Raw genomic sequence first — 14629 nt, 5'->3', positions numbered from 1 at the left:
GTAGTGAAGTTTCCTGGAACAAAACAGGTAGCAACTTCCAATTTGCAGCTACCTCAGTTGATGCAACAACTTAGGAAACATGCTGCCAATGCGTCACACTGCCATTCTCACATTACCTACATCCACTTCACCAATGCCCAGCTCCTGCTCATCGGGCTTACCTGCTTTGGCTACTGCAGTTACATGCCTGTCATGACCAGCTGTCTGCATGACAATCTGCAGTGTAGTCAAAAAGTTGTAAATTCCTTCATCATTGGTGTCTGCAAGGGGGATGGGACATGGGGGAAGGGGGGGGGGGGCGTGGCAGGCTGTCTGGCTGTAATATTATTGATTAATCAAGAGAGACCAGTGAAGAAACTTAATGTATGCATAGGCAATATGTCAGTAAAATTATCAATTAATCAAGGATGCCCACTGAAATACCTTTTTGTATGCACAGGCTGTGTGGCAGTAAAATGATCAAGTAACAACAGTGTGATAATTGAGAATCTTTTTGTATGTACAGATTATTTTTGCAGTTCTTATTTTGTTTTCTTGTTGTTCACATTGTATATTCTAGCTGTGATAAATAAATTGGTTCTAGTACATTTGAAATTGGTGTGCATGTATTATGTAAGTGATAATGTCCCTACAGCTACATAAATATTCTGTTGTAGGTTGTTTTATTTCAGTTATGACAAAAATAAGAAAAAAGCACATCCAGGACTTGAACCCCACTGTGTTTTAAGGGCAAGAGGCAATATCATTACACAGTAATCCATTATTAAGTTAATACGTATTTATAACTTACCTGCATTTACTATAGGATCAGTAGGTCCTTTCTGCATGCATGGAACATCTCCTGATATTCGGGTATCTTCAACTTTCAGATCATAACTTTCAATAACAACTCCATCAGCTGGAATTACATCACCCACCTTCACCTAAACAGAAAAGGTTAATATTTACTATTTTTAAATTTATTATTTATTTATATTTTTAAACACTCAGTTCCATATTCCTGGAAATTTTTCCAAGTAATCAGTGGGGTTTATGTAATATGTGCAGTAAGGAAATGTAAGTTGGTGTCAATATTCATACTAAAGTAATAGATGTAACAATGCATGTAACATGCAGTCATTGTGTGTGGAGAAGGTGGCCACACAGCAGGCCTACATGTGCTTCAGGAATATTATAGAACTTTCCAAGTAGGTGGTCTTCTAATCTAAAGAAGTATTAAAATCAGTAGATACTATCCCGCCAAGAGGATGGAGTTCTCCACCTAACTTGGTTGGAGGTTACAACTTCACCCGTGGTACTTTTCTACTCTCTCACATCATGTATCCCCTTTTTTGTAATTGACCATGACATTGTAGATTGTGTCAAAAAGTTCAGGCAATATACAGTCCCACCATTGTCAATATGTGGGTGGCTGTATTCCATTGCTCTATAGCCCAAAAATTTTACACAATAATATTCAAACAAAATCGTGTAATAATAATGAGTCAAATTAGTGGGATAAACCAAAACAACAATGATTCCAACACAAATTTTAAAGGCGTGATAATTCACGTAGGGACAAACTCTATTAGAAGCAGCAGACAAGAAGAAATCATAAATGATATTCGTAATGTAATTCGGTCAGCCAAAGGTTTGTTTACAAGCTCCAGAATTGTTATCAACGGAATTCTACAAAGAAGATCGGTGAGTAACGCGTATACAAACAAAATAAACACCGGCATTAGGGAACAGTGCGACGAACTTGGTGTTGTGTTTGTTGACCCAAATAAATTTCTCGACGACAAATGTCTGGGTAGGGATGGCCTGCACCTAAACAGACTAGGTGCAATGACTTTCAGTAAAATGCTCCTGGATTTATGTAAAATTATAAAAAATAAGGGAAACTAATACGGTCTGCAGGGGGTGACTATCCAAGAATAACATATGCAAACAAAAAACGTGAGTGTAATCGCAATAAGGAAGCAGTTGAACCAAAACAGAACGACTTTAAAACGAAAAAAAGTGGGAATGCAAATAGCGGTGGAAAAAATTACTTAACAGTTGTTCACCAAAATATCTGTTCCCTAGCAAATAAGACCCAACACCTAGAAGTGGAGCTGGAGTCTACAGAGTGCTCAGTTGTTTGTCTCACTGAGCATTGGTGCAATGAGGCTGAAATTAATCAGTTAGTCTTGCAGTCTTATAATTTAGCGTGTGCATACTGTAGGACTTCTATGAAGTGTGGAGGGTGTTGTATTTATGTAAAACAAAATTATCAGTATAAGACCAGAAGCGATTTATGTGTAATCAGTGAAGAGCAACATTTTGAACTGGCAGCAGTTGAAATCAGGGACCAATACAGGTGTAGGAATTTGATTATCTTATGTATATACAGATCTCCTAGTGGAGACTTCAATATCTTTTTCTCCAAACTTAATCATGTTCTTGACAAGATATCCACTCCAAAGAACCACATTCTCATATGTGGAGACCTAAATGTGGATAAACTGAATCCTGATTCTACATGGGACTCATTACAAAGTCTTGCCCAAAGTTTCAATTTAGTTCCAATGGTTAACAGTGCAACCAGAATAACAAAATACTCAAAGACAGCTGTTGATCAGGTATTAACAGATTTAGGCAAAGAAAACTGTGAGGTGGTGGTAGCAGAGCTAGGATTATCTGATCACTCAGCTCAAATCATTAATATAAAAGTGGCTCCAGAAGAAACAAAGAAAAGGCATATTTACAGACGAATTTTTTCTAAAAAAAATAGACATGAGTTTGCCAAACAGATAGCAGGACAAACATGGGACTCAGTATACTCAGAGGTAGATGCAAATGAAAAATTCAAAAATTTCATGACATTGTTTAAATTAAATTTTGAAGAAACATTTCCTAAAGTATTATGTCCATTACAAACAGCAGGAAAAAGCAAGTGGGTCACAAAAGGAATCAAAAAATCATCTGAAACACTAAAGTACCTGAGCTCCATTAAACACAGCCAAACTAATCCTGCTTTCTCACTCTTTTATAAAAGATATAGGAAAACATATAGGAAAATATTGTTTGCAGCAAAGAGAGCTCATAACTCCAAAATAGTGCACTCTGCTGAAAACAAAAATAAGGCAGTATGGAAGATTGTGAAGCAGGAAACTGGTACCAGGAAAATGAATCTGTCAAACTTGAAAATCAAAGAGGAAGGGACTTTAATAAAAGACCCAATATATTTGGCAAACTATATAAATGATTATTTTAGTAGCATAGGAATAAAATTACAGGAAAATTTTCTAACAGCCCCTCAGGTCAAAAAGCCAAATAATGGTGTATCACACTCAATGGTGTTATTCCCTACAACACAGGAAGAAGTCTATAAAGCAGTCAGCAAACTGAAAAACAAAAACTCAGCTGGTCTGGATGAAGTCCCCATTTTTATAATTAAGGACTGTATCAAGAGCCTACTTCCACTTTTAGTTGATATTATAAATCAATCTTTCAAGCAGGGCTACTTTCCAGACTATTTAAAATATGCGAAATTACTACCTCTCTTCAAAAAAGGTGATGCAGGAATAATTGAAAATTATAGGCCAATTTCTCTACTATCATGCTTTGCAAAAATATTAGAAACTATTATGAAAGATAGGCTAATCAATTATTTAAATAAATACAACTTACTGTCTGTTGACCAGTTTGGATTTCGATCAGGGAAAAGCACAGAATCAGCGACAGCACACCTCACAAAACACATTCTAGAAGCATTAGATAAAGGGAACTACACAACAGGTATATTTCTTGATCTAACTAAAGCGTTTGATACAGTAGACCACAACATATTGTTAAATAAGTTAGATGAACTTGGAATTAGGGGACTTGTGAAAAAGTGGTTCCAGTCATATCTAAAAAATAGAAGACAGATAACTGAAATCTCACATATTTCAAGTTGCTCAAACTATATTGTAAAGTATACTTCAGACCCAAATTATGTAAATATAGGTGTCCCACAGGGTAGTGTCCTTGGCCCAGTACTATTCCTCATTTACATAAACGACTTCCCACAGAGCATCAAGCGTGGACAAACAATATTGTTTGCAGATGACGCAAATGTTCTAATCAGTGACAAATCACCAGATGCACTAAAAGAAAAAGCCGAACAAACACTAAACAGTGTACGTGAGTGGGCATCCAATAATAAACTAACACTAAATCTTAAAAAAACAAATGCTGTTAACTTCTATGTCTGCAAAAAACCACACTTTAACAACTTTAAGTTAAACAATGAAAATATAGAATGTGTAGACTACACAAAATTTCTTGGTATGCATGTTGACAGTCAGTTAAAGTGGGAAGAACATATTAAAATACTTAGTAACAGAATCGCTACAGCATGCTATGCTCTGAGAATTCTGACTGCAGTTTGTGATGCTACATGTGTCAGATCTGTATATTTTTCTTATATCCACTCTGTTATTACCTATGGAATAATATTTTGGGGAGTCAACAGTAAAAATATTCAAATAGTTTTCAAATTACAAAAAAGAGCAATTCGTATAATAACCAAGAGTGGCAGTAGGGCTCACTGCCTTGAACATTTCCAAAAGCTGGAAATCCTAACTGTCCCCTGTGAATACATTTTTCAAAGTGTTATGTATGTAAAAAAAAATATTAACTGCTATATGAAAAATTCATTAGTACACAGCTATGAAACTAGAAACCAATTCAATCTGCATCTAGAGAGGAAAAATAAAGTTAAAACTCAGCAGAGCTTGTTGTACAATGCTGTTAAATTATATAATAAATTACCCCAAAAAATAAGAGATATTGACACAATCGGACAGTTCAAAACAAAACTAAAACTTTTTTTATTAAATAAAAGCTATTACGCAGTAACGGACTATCTGAATTAAAACATGTAGTGTAATTAAAGTAGCCTGCATTGTAATACATGAGGAAATAATTATGATATGTAATCAAAAATTGTACAGTACTATAAGAAAATTACAAATTACACAAGGATATAAAACTAATTTAAGATACCTCAAAAATGTGTGTAAATACTAATTTTATGTGTATAATTGTAGGTATATTGTATTATATATGATTTTGCTGACGAAATCCACACAATGTAAATTGTTACATGGATTAATAAAGAAATCAATCAATCAAATATTGGTAAAGTAAGTAGTTGAACTGAGGTTGTAATTGTTGGTCAAAACCCAGGATGATAATAATACTGCCTAAACCAGACTCTTTTGTAATTTGATCTATGCACTTATTTATTTCAGAAATGAACAGTGTATGTGAATAGAGCCAAGTATAAATAAAATCTGTGAGTAACTGGTCAGTATTTGAACAGCAAGGCAAAGTCATAATCACTTCGTGCAATGGAGCATTCACAGCTAACAGTGTGTGCTAAATAAATACACACAACAGTAAAATAAACTCACAAAAACCATAAACACCTCTCAATATTTGTTAGCATGAACTCTTGTCTTTCAAGGTGAATCTAAATTTCATAACCATTAAAGCTAGTCCAAGCAACTTTGTCCAAGATAATAACACAATTTAAATCAGTTAAAAGTAGCAAAGATTTACAAATTCACAGCTGCAAGAATAAATGAATGAAAGAAAAGTTTCAAGCACACAGGAGCTCTTCACTCACTAAAACAACTTCAGACTGAAATCAGTGTTCTGAAATTTACAAGTTTTACCATTCAACCACAAAAACTAATGATGAATGACCAAAGACGAAAGATTCACAGCAAAATACTGTGTGCTCCATTGTACATGGTGGTTATTTAAAAGCAGCCATGTCACCACTACTTAACTATACAAAGATACTTTAAAAATGAGAATGAATCAGAATTTATCCATTAATTTCATGTAACTACTTACAATAAAACATTAGGCACATCTTTGTTGTGAGTTTGTAACCTCTTGAACATAAATGCATATGTTAATGAAACCTACACATTTCACAGTGGTATTTGACCAAGATCAATACCAAGGACACCTAAACTTCTATTCATATCTACTGTGGTGTATGGATGTATTTTGTTCTATATCTACATCTACATCTACACTTTTCAAACCACTTTAAGGTGCATGGCACAGAGTACATTCCATTGTACCAGTCACTACGGTTTCTTCTCATTACATTCATGTATGGAGCACATGAAGAATGATTGTTTGGAGGCCTCTGTACATGCAGTAATTATTCTAAATTTATCCTCACAATCCCTATGTGAGTGATACACAGAGGATTGTAGTACATTCCCAGAATCATCATTTAAAGCCAGTTCTTAAAACTTCCTTAATAGACTTTTTTGGGATATTTTACAAATATCTTTAAGATTCTTCCAGTTCAGTTCCTTCAGTACCTCTGTGACACTCTACCATGGATCAAACAAACCTGTGACTGATTGTAATGCTCTTCTCTGTATATGTTCAACATCCCTCTGCTAGTCCTATCTGATAAGGGTCCCACACACTTGACCACTATTCTAGAACTAGTTGTACGAATGATTTGTAAGTGATCTCCTTTGTTGACTGATTGCAGTTCCCCAGTATTCTATCAATGAACTGATGTCTACCACCTGTTTCACCCATAACTATGTGATCATTCCACTTCATATACCGATGAAGTGTGATACCCAGACATTTGTGTGAATTGGTCGATTCCAATGTGATTGATATTATAGTCACAAGATAACATCACCTGAGATGTTTATAACATCTCTGGTGTTTGTTTTACACTTGCAGCCAGCAGCTGTGTAGCATTTTGATGTTAGTGCAGTGTGTAAGGGACATCCTTCTCTAATTACTTTTCTTCAACAGAAGTAGTAAATATCAGAAATATTTTTTGAATTTTGGTTATGATGATATTATCTCAACCATTTTTCTGAAAAGTTACATATAATTTCATACTTAATTTTCTATATTTCAAGTTAAAATTTATGAAAATGAATTACTTTGTTTTCATTGTTACAATTGATATCTACTAGCTCTGAATGAATAGTTAAATTTTTTTTAGAAACATTCGAAATTACAAAAAATTTTTGCGCACTTAAAATTTATATTATTAATTATACAATCTAGTATTGTTTATTATGTTTATTTCTGGATTCATTTATAAAATAATCATCTAAACTAACAGAAATTCTTTTGTCTAGAAAAATTGGAAACCCTTCGAAATATTGTAAATACTGCAGAGTAAATTAACAATAGGCATGCCTCATATGTGATATGACATGTTGTAGTTTGGATGAACAATGTAATTTCAGCTTTGTTAATGCAAAAATTCAAAAGACGGTTTGAAATAGTAAAATGTGATGCAAATGAACATTGAATAAACAAAAATCCTGCACAGACATTCTTCAATTTATTTAGATCAAATGGAGTATGAGAACCTGAAATAATAAAATTTCAGCTTCAAGAATGAAGAACTGGAGCCAACTGTGCAAGAAAAATAAGTAAAAAGTGTATTGTAAGTCTTACTCCTCTTGTATCTTCTGAAAAGACTTCACCATTGTAGACAGTAGCGACAACAAAGAAGGGATGGGTAGATTACAAGTGACTTACTTGTTAGCTTGTTCCAAAGCATGGCTGATGTGATCAGTATATAGCAAATAGAATGGCCATGGCTTCCACTTAGGTTCAATTCATATAGTTATACCTCACACACGATTCACTACTGTACATTAATATTACTGGCAGTAGTGCTTGGAGCCTGTCAACAGCATCTGGAACATATCAGGCTTCTACTGACTACAGCCATTGTCAGCTACTCCATTTTCTGTGTGCAGCACCACAGTTAACAGGACGTGTTCAGTGAACAGTTGTGGGATGGGTTGTCCATCTTTCTTGCAGTCCTCAGAGGCGTTTAATGTATTGAGACAGCAGACAGTTTGTTATAAAGAGGCTTAACTTCAGCATATTTTAGCCAGTCTGGCAATGCTATGATGATAAGAGATTGATTACACAAATAACTTAAGACAGAACTAAACTCGCATGAGCACTCTTTGATTGACTTCATATGTCATCATAACCACTAGAATACATAGATTTTAAGGATTTTATGATGGATGCTACTTTTTTGGGAGACATCAGTGTCATTTCCATTTTACTGAAGTTATTTGTAAAGACTGGTCTAAGATATTCAACTGCACTGTTTACTGAACCTGATAACCCCAAGCTGTCAGTAACAGAAAAGAGGTTTGCAACTACATGTACTTATTACCAATGTCTCATTTATTTTTAAAGCTATCTGTTTCTCTTCCTTTGTGGCCCCATCTATCTCATCTTCACTATATCCCATACAGCCTGGTGTAATTATCTTTTTCTCATAATAAAGCTGCTTAGATTGTCACTTATTTGCTTCAATGTTTTGCAGTATTCTTTGTAATGAATTATAATGCCAGCATCAGAGCTGTTCCTAGACAGTAGATACAGTCACCTTTTTGTTCCAAATGATATATTTATTCCTTTTGTAGTCCATAATTTATTTTTAGACTTCTGTTTGATTTACCCTCAGGGGAAAACAATTTTCGAAAGAGGAAGTAACTTTATTAATGTATGCTTTGTATTTTCCATTGAGTCAGAAGTATTGTAAACATCTATCTAGTTAATGTCTTTGAGCAATCTCTTAAAATTCTCAATTTTTGACTGATTTATTACCCCATGTACTAAGGCTCAATAGATGTTTTATCCTGACAAGTTTCAACATTTAACACAAAATGCTGCATTTCATGACTAGATAGCCCATTTACTATTGGTTTTGTGACATGAGATTTTTTTCCTAGATTTGTCTACAAAGATATTATCAGTATCAATCTCAGAGCATTTACAAACACCAATTGTGAAGTTCACAGTAGGAATTGTATTGAATGCCAGTGTTAACGATTGTGATAATTGCTCACTGACAGAGCTTTTCAATAAATCCACATTATAGTCACCAGCAACCACTAATTCCTTGTTTTTTACTTAGGATAACAGTGCTACTAGATTTTTATGAAGAAGTTAAAGTTTCCTGAAGGTACTGAGTACATACTTACTACTATAAAGGACTTATTACAAAATACTACTTCTGTTGCACATGTTTCTAAGTGCTGCACTCAGACAAATTTATTAATAACAATATTGTTGAAATCAAAACAGTTTCTGACAAATGTGGCAACTCTCCCATCTTCATATTTTCTCTACAGGCGTAAGAAGCTAACTTGAAACCTGTAACATGTAACATATTTATATCAGTGGTCACATGATGTTCAGAGAGGCAGATTATATTAACTGGCTTGCCCAACTTTTAATTCTTCATCACAAATAAGCAACTCATTAAGCTTACCCCTTAGTCTTTGGATATTCTGATGCAATAAGTGTAATTGATTTTGTGCACTGGCTGAATCAATCTAATTTTACTGTCAATTTTTGAAAATCTCTGGTTTCAATCAGGGACTGTTAGCATGAACTGTGTACATTAAAATTTGCTTCCTGGCTGCCTGTTCTATCAATGTGGAAGTCATTTTCAGCCTGTGTGTGGACATCTTTTGTTTCTGCCCTCCCTCCCCTAAAAAATCTGTTGTTGTGTTACTTGCAACCACTGGTACTTTACCACTTGTAATAGTGCCCCTCCCCCTTAAGTTATTTGCTATTAGCCCAGACAGTTTACTCTTCCCTTTCCTGCTGAGGTGAAGGCTGTGCCTAGTCCCACCTATGAATCAACAGGAACCACACCAATATGATACCCCATAAATGATCAAGGCAGCCGTTCCACCTCTAAATTAAGTCATCTAAAAAAAGAGTTTTTATGAGGCTGGTCATGGGGCCTCAGAACAGATCCAAGCCCAACATCAGTAAGTCTCATTGCTGGTGCCATCTTCAAATCAGCATTCATGACAAACAGTTATGAAGCAAAGAATAGTTACTGTGAAGAAATACTGAGACCAAAGAAATTAACGTAAATTTAAGGACAGCTCATTGACAAGGACCAAGGACTTGTTGTAATGCCAGTTCTCTCTTCCAAAGTTCTGAGAAACTGGTGTCTGGCAGAAGGATCCAGAAGACACGTATGGTGAAATGGGCACTGAAGTCATGACTGCCATGTTGCAGAGCATGCTATGCAACAGGATCTTGTGTGGTGCCAGTATACACCCACTGTCTATTTCCATTCATCCTGACTAACACCTTGGTGGTAGTCATATGAATGTAAAATGCTGAATGATGTTTACATAACAGAATGGACACTACATGTTTCTTTTCACAGGTGACTCTGCTCTTGATAGCATATGTTTTGCCCTTTACGTGGCAGGTAGTTGGTGGTAGGAGGATTCATAGGGCAAGTCTTACAGCAGGTAGGAGCCATAGAGTGGGCAATGGGTGCTGAAGGATCATAGCATCTAACCATGAAACATTTCAGTCTCACTCCCTACAGCACTATATTTTCACCTTGCAGAAATAAGTGTAACTGTTACTTTAATAGCATGTCAAACCAAATATGTGGCAGTATATAATAAGTATTTAATCAAGATAGTACTCCTTCAGTCAGCTTTCCATTTTGTCATAAACTACTTACCAAAACTAATATGTTGCCTCACTCACCAAAATGTTGTATTACATGGAAGCCATATGCATCTGAACACTGCATGTATCACACTACTCATTCATACCTGTGAGATCCAACATACATTTTAAGTTCCAACCTTGTCAGCTAAAGGAGAGCATTTCCAACAGAAAATTATCCTAATGCGAGGTCAGGCTCCCTAACCTTTGGTTGTCTGCCTAACACATTTCTCATTACTTTACTTCATTATTTTGTTGATGCATTATTACTACCTTATATCCTTCTTCTTTACTTGCGTCATTACTCCATTAACTAAAAAATAAACATTTACTTTGGTACTTATATACAAAAAATGAATCTAGAGGCTAACACTTCCATGTTAACAAGTCCTAGTACTACATGCAAACTTTGCTCTAATTACACAACAGACAAAACAATGATTGTTAAAAACATTACACTGCATACCATCATATTATTTTAAACTCAGGGCTGAAGGACAATACACATATGTACCTTTCTTTATTGTTTGAAGCATTATTGTAGGCAACTGCATTTAACTTCTGTTTATTTCACTGATGCCTGAAGGGCTATAGTATGCTACATTTCACCAAATGTTAATCTTTCCTAAGTAACTGCAATGAGCACTAAAACCTTTTATATGTTACAAAAAATGGTAATAAACCATGTAGTCAAGAGTCCTCTCTTTCTTTACTTCTGCTGCTACATAAATTCCTGCTGTCTCCACATATGAGCTGATCATAAGTATGATTTTCTAATATTTTCATATTTCTCACATATCCTGACATACTTTATATTGTACAGTAACTTTTCACTGAAAGAAATTTATTCCTGCTGAAACCAAATCATCCTAATTATTCTCATTAGACCATTCAAAACCAAACTGTAGATATATATACTGTGCATGCTTCATAATTAAATTATTGTTATTAATTAAGAAATAATTAAAATAGTGAGTACCTTAAAGAATTCCCATGCAGCAGGATATGATGGTCTTAGTCTGGACACTCTTAAGAAATGTATACATAAAATTGCATCACCTTTATCATCAGTTATAAGCTTTCATATGGAAGATGGTCTATTTCCAGAAGAGTTGAAAATTGCACAAGTTGTGGCTATTTTTAAAAACGGAAACAGAAGTCTAGTAGGAAACTTTTGACCCATATCTGTTCTACCAATAATATCTAAAATCTTTGAGAAAGTAATATACCTAAGAATCTGGAACTTCCTGGTATGCAAAAAAGTGATTTCTACGGGGCAGTATTGGTTTGTCAATGGGTCATCCACCATAACAGCAGCAGCCAACTTAATCAAAGGTGTCACTCAAGCAATAGATAATAAAGAACATATATGTGGCATCTTTCTAGACTTACAAAAAGCATTTGACTGTGTTGATACAATGATACTGCAGGACAAATTGTGGAACTATGGCATTCGAGGCACAGTCCATAATCTGATGATGTCCTACTTGACAAATAGGAAGCAGTTTGTGTCTATTAGCACTACAGAGGGAGCATACATACAAACACCACTGACATAAATTCTGGTAGACTATTCCACAAGGGTTGATAGTAGACCACTTCTTTTTATTATTTATGTTAATGATATTCAGTCCACAACAAACCATGCAACATCTATCTTGTATGGAGATGATACCATGTTAATATGCCGCAATCCAAGCTATTCACAGCTCTAAGTGGAATCCAATACTGCAGCAGGCTTATTTCTGCAGTATTTTAACGAAAAACAAAACCAAAATTAAACACAAATAAATCTGTCTGTATTGAATTTGATCTTGGGAGGCAAAAAACTTATGAAAACCAAATTTTAATGGCTGACAAATACATTAAAAAATAATACTCGACCAAATTTCTTGGCCTGACACTTGATGCAGAGTTAAATTGGTTTGATTATGTAAATTATGTTTTCAAAAAGCTATGTACTAACATATATGACACCTTTTTGTAACTTCACCACTCTGAGGCAAATATATTTTGCACTATTTGAATCCCATCTTAGCTATGGAATAGAGGTATGGGTATCCAGCAGTAAAGGTAATATGAAAAGTGTACTTATCTTACAATAGAAGGCACTTAGATTTATGGGAAAGAAACGTGCTATGGAGTCCTGCAGAAATTTGTTTGAAGAATTTAAAATACTAGTTGTTCATAACCTGTATGTACTGAAGATAATCATTATGGCAGTAAACAGTAACAAAACACTTAATAAAGAAATACACAATCACAACACTAGAGGTAGAGAAAGACCCCATATCATCTCTCATAGAACAACATGTTATGAGAAAAGCCCTCACTATGCCAGCATAAAACTACTGAATTGCTTCCATCCTAATATCTCCAAATTGCCCATTACAAAACTAAAAAAGAAATTAAAATTATGGCTCCTAAACAATCCTGTATATTCAATAGATGAGTTTCTAGATTTAGCACTCTTATGATGGAAGACCATCTATCTAAAAAGATATCTAATCTCAGATCATAGACTGTGTCACAAACTGTAAATAAATATATTATTTATTTTCTTTTTTTTTTATTCATCCGTGGAACAATAAATATTGTATGGATGTCGTCAGATTACAACACATGAGCACACATTTACATTTACAATTAAACAGGTTTCTCATATTTTGTATAGTTTTTATAACTAGTCATACACATATTTATAATTACATAATATTTTGGTGATAATGTCATATGTTGCTAATAATCTACATCTATGTTAAATATTCTTTTGCAGTATAACAACTTTTACTTACTAAAAAGGTTTTAAGCTTTTGTCTGAAAGTGAGGGGCTCATTTATTTCTTTAATTTCTTGTGGTAATTTGTTGTACAGTTTTATCCCATTGTAAAATAAACTTCTTTGCGTCTTTGCCTTGTTCTTTCTATCTAGATGGAGGTGGTGACAAGCTCTTGTTTCATGGTCATGTATTAGGCTGTTTGTGTTGTACATGTTGAGATTTTTCTTAATGAACATTATGTTCTGAAAGATATACTCACAAGAAACAGTTAGAATTCCTAGCTTTCTAAATAATTCTAGACAGTGGGCCCTGTTGTTGCTATTTGTTACTATCCTTATGGCTCTTTTTTGTACTTTGAACACAGTTTGTATGTTACTGGCACTTGTTCCCCAAAACATGATCCCATAGCTGAGGACTGAGTGTAGATATTCGTAATATGTTATTTTAAGACAGGTATTATTGCATACCGGTGCAAGGATTCTAAGAGCATAGCATGCTGTGGATAATTTCTTTGCCAAAATGTTGACATGGTTTGTCCATTTCAGTTCGCTGTCTACATTCATCCCTAAGAATTTGGTACTTGTTACACATTCTAATTCATTATTATTAACTTTTATTCTAGTGGCATTGTGTTTTTTGTTCAATTGGAAGTTAATATAGTTAGTTTTCTTTACATTTAGGGTTACTTTATTTTTCAATGACCAGTTGTGGACATCATCATTGAGAGCCTCGTTTGCTCTTTCTGACAGTTGTGTTGGTTTTTCACCTGTTATTACTATGTTGCTGTCATCAGCAAAAAGTATTTTTTCGCCATGTCTGATACTTTGTGGGAAGTCGTTAATGTATATAAGAAACAATATTGGGCTTAATACACTTCCCTGTGGGACGCCTATATTCACATTTTCTGGGTCAGACAGGTGTTTTATAAGGGAATTGTTTGAAACTTGTGATATCTCAACTCGTTGAACTCTGTTTTCCAAGTATGATTTGAACCACTTCTTTGTCACACCTCTTATTCCTATTTGCCCTAATTTATGAAGTAATATTTTGTGGTCAACTGTATCAAAGGCCTTGGACAAGTCTAAAAAGATACCACTTACATTTTCACCTTTGTCCAGTGCTTCTAAAATTACTTTAGTGAACTGTGCTATAGCATATTGTGTGCCTTTTCCGGGCCTAAAAACAAATTGGTCATTGGAAAGAAGATTATATTTATTCAGGTAATTTAGCAGTCTCTTTTTTACTAGTATTTCTATTATTTTAGAAATGATAGACAGTATAGAGATCATCCTGTAGTTCTCTACATTTTCCACATCTC

Source organism: Schistocerca serialis, chromosome 5 (genome assembly GCF_023864345.2).
Source record: "Schistocerca serialis cubense isolate TAMUIC-IGC-003099 chromosome 5, iqSchSeri2.2, whole genome shotgun sequence".
NCBI classification, from domain to species: Eukaryota; Metazoa; Arthropoda; class Insecta; order Orthoptera; family Acrididae; genus Schistocerca; species Schistocerca serialis.
The sequence above is the reverse complement of the archived record's forward strand: the minus strand, read 5'-3'. Positions refer to the sequence as shown.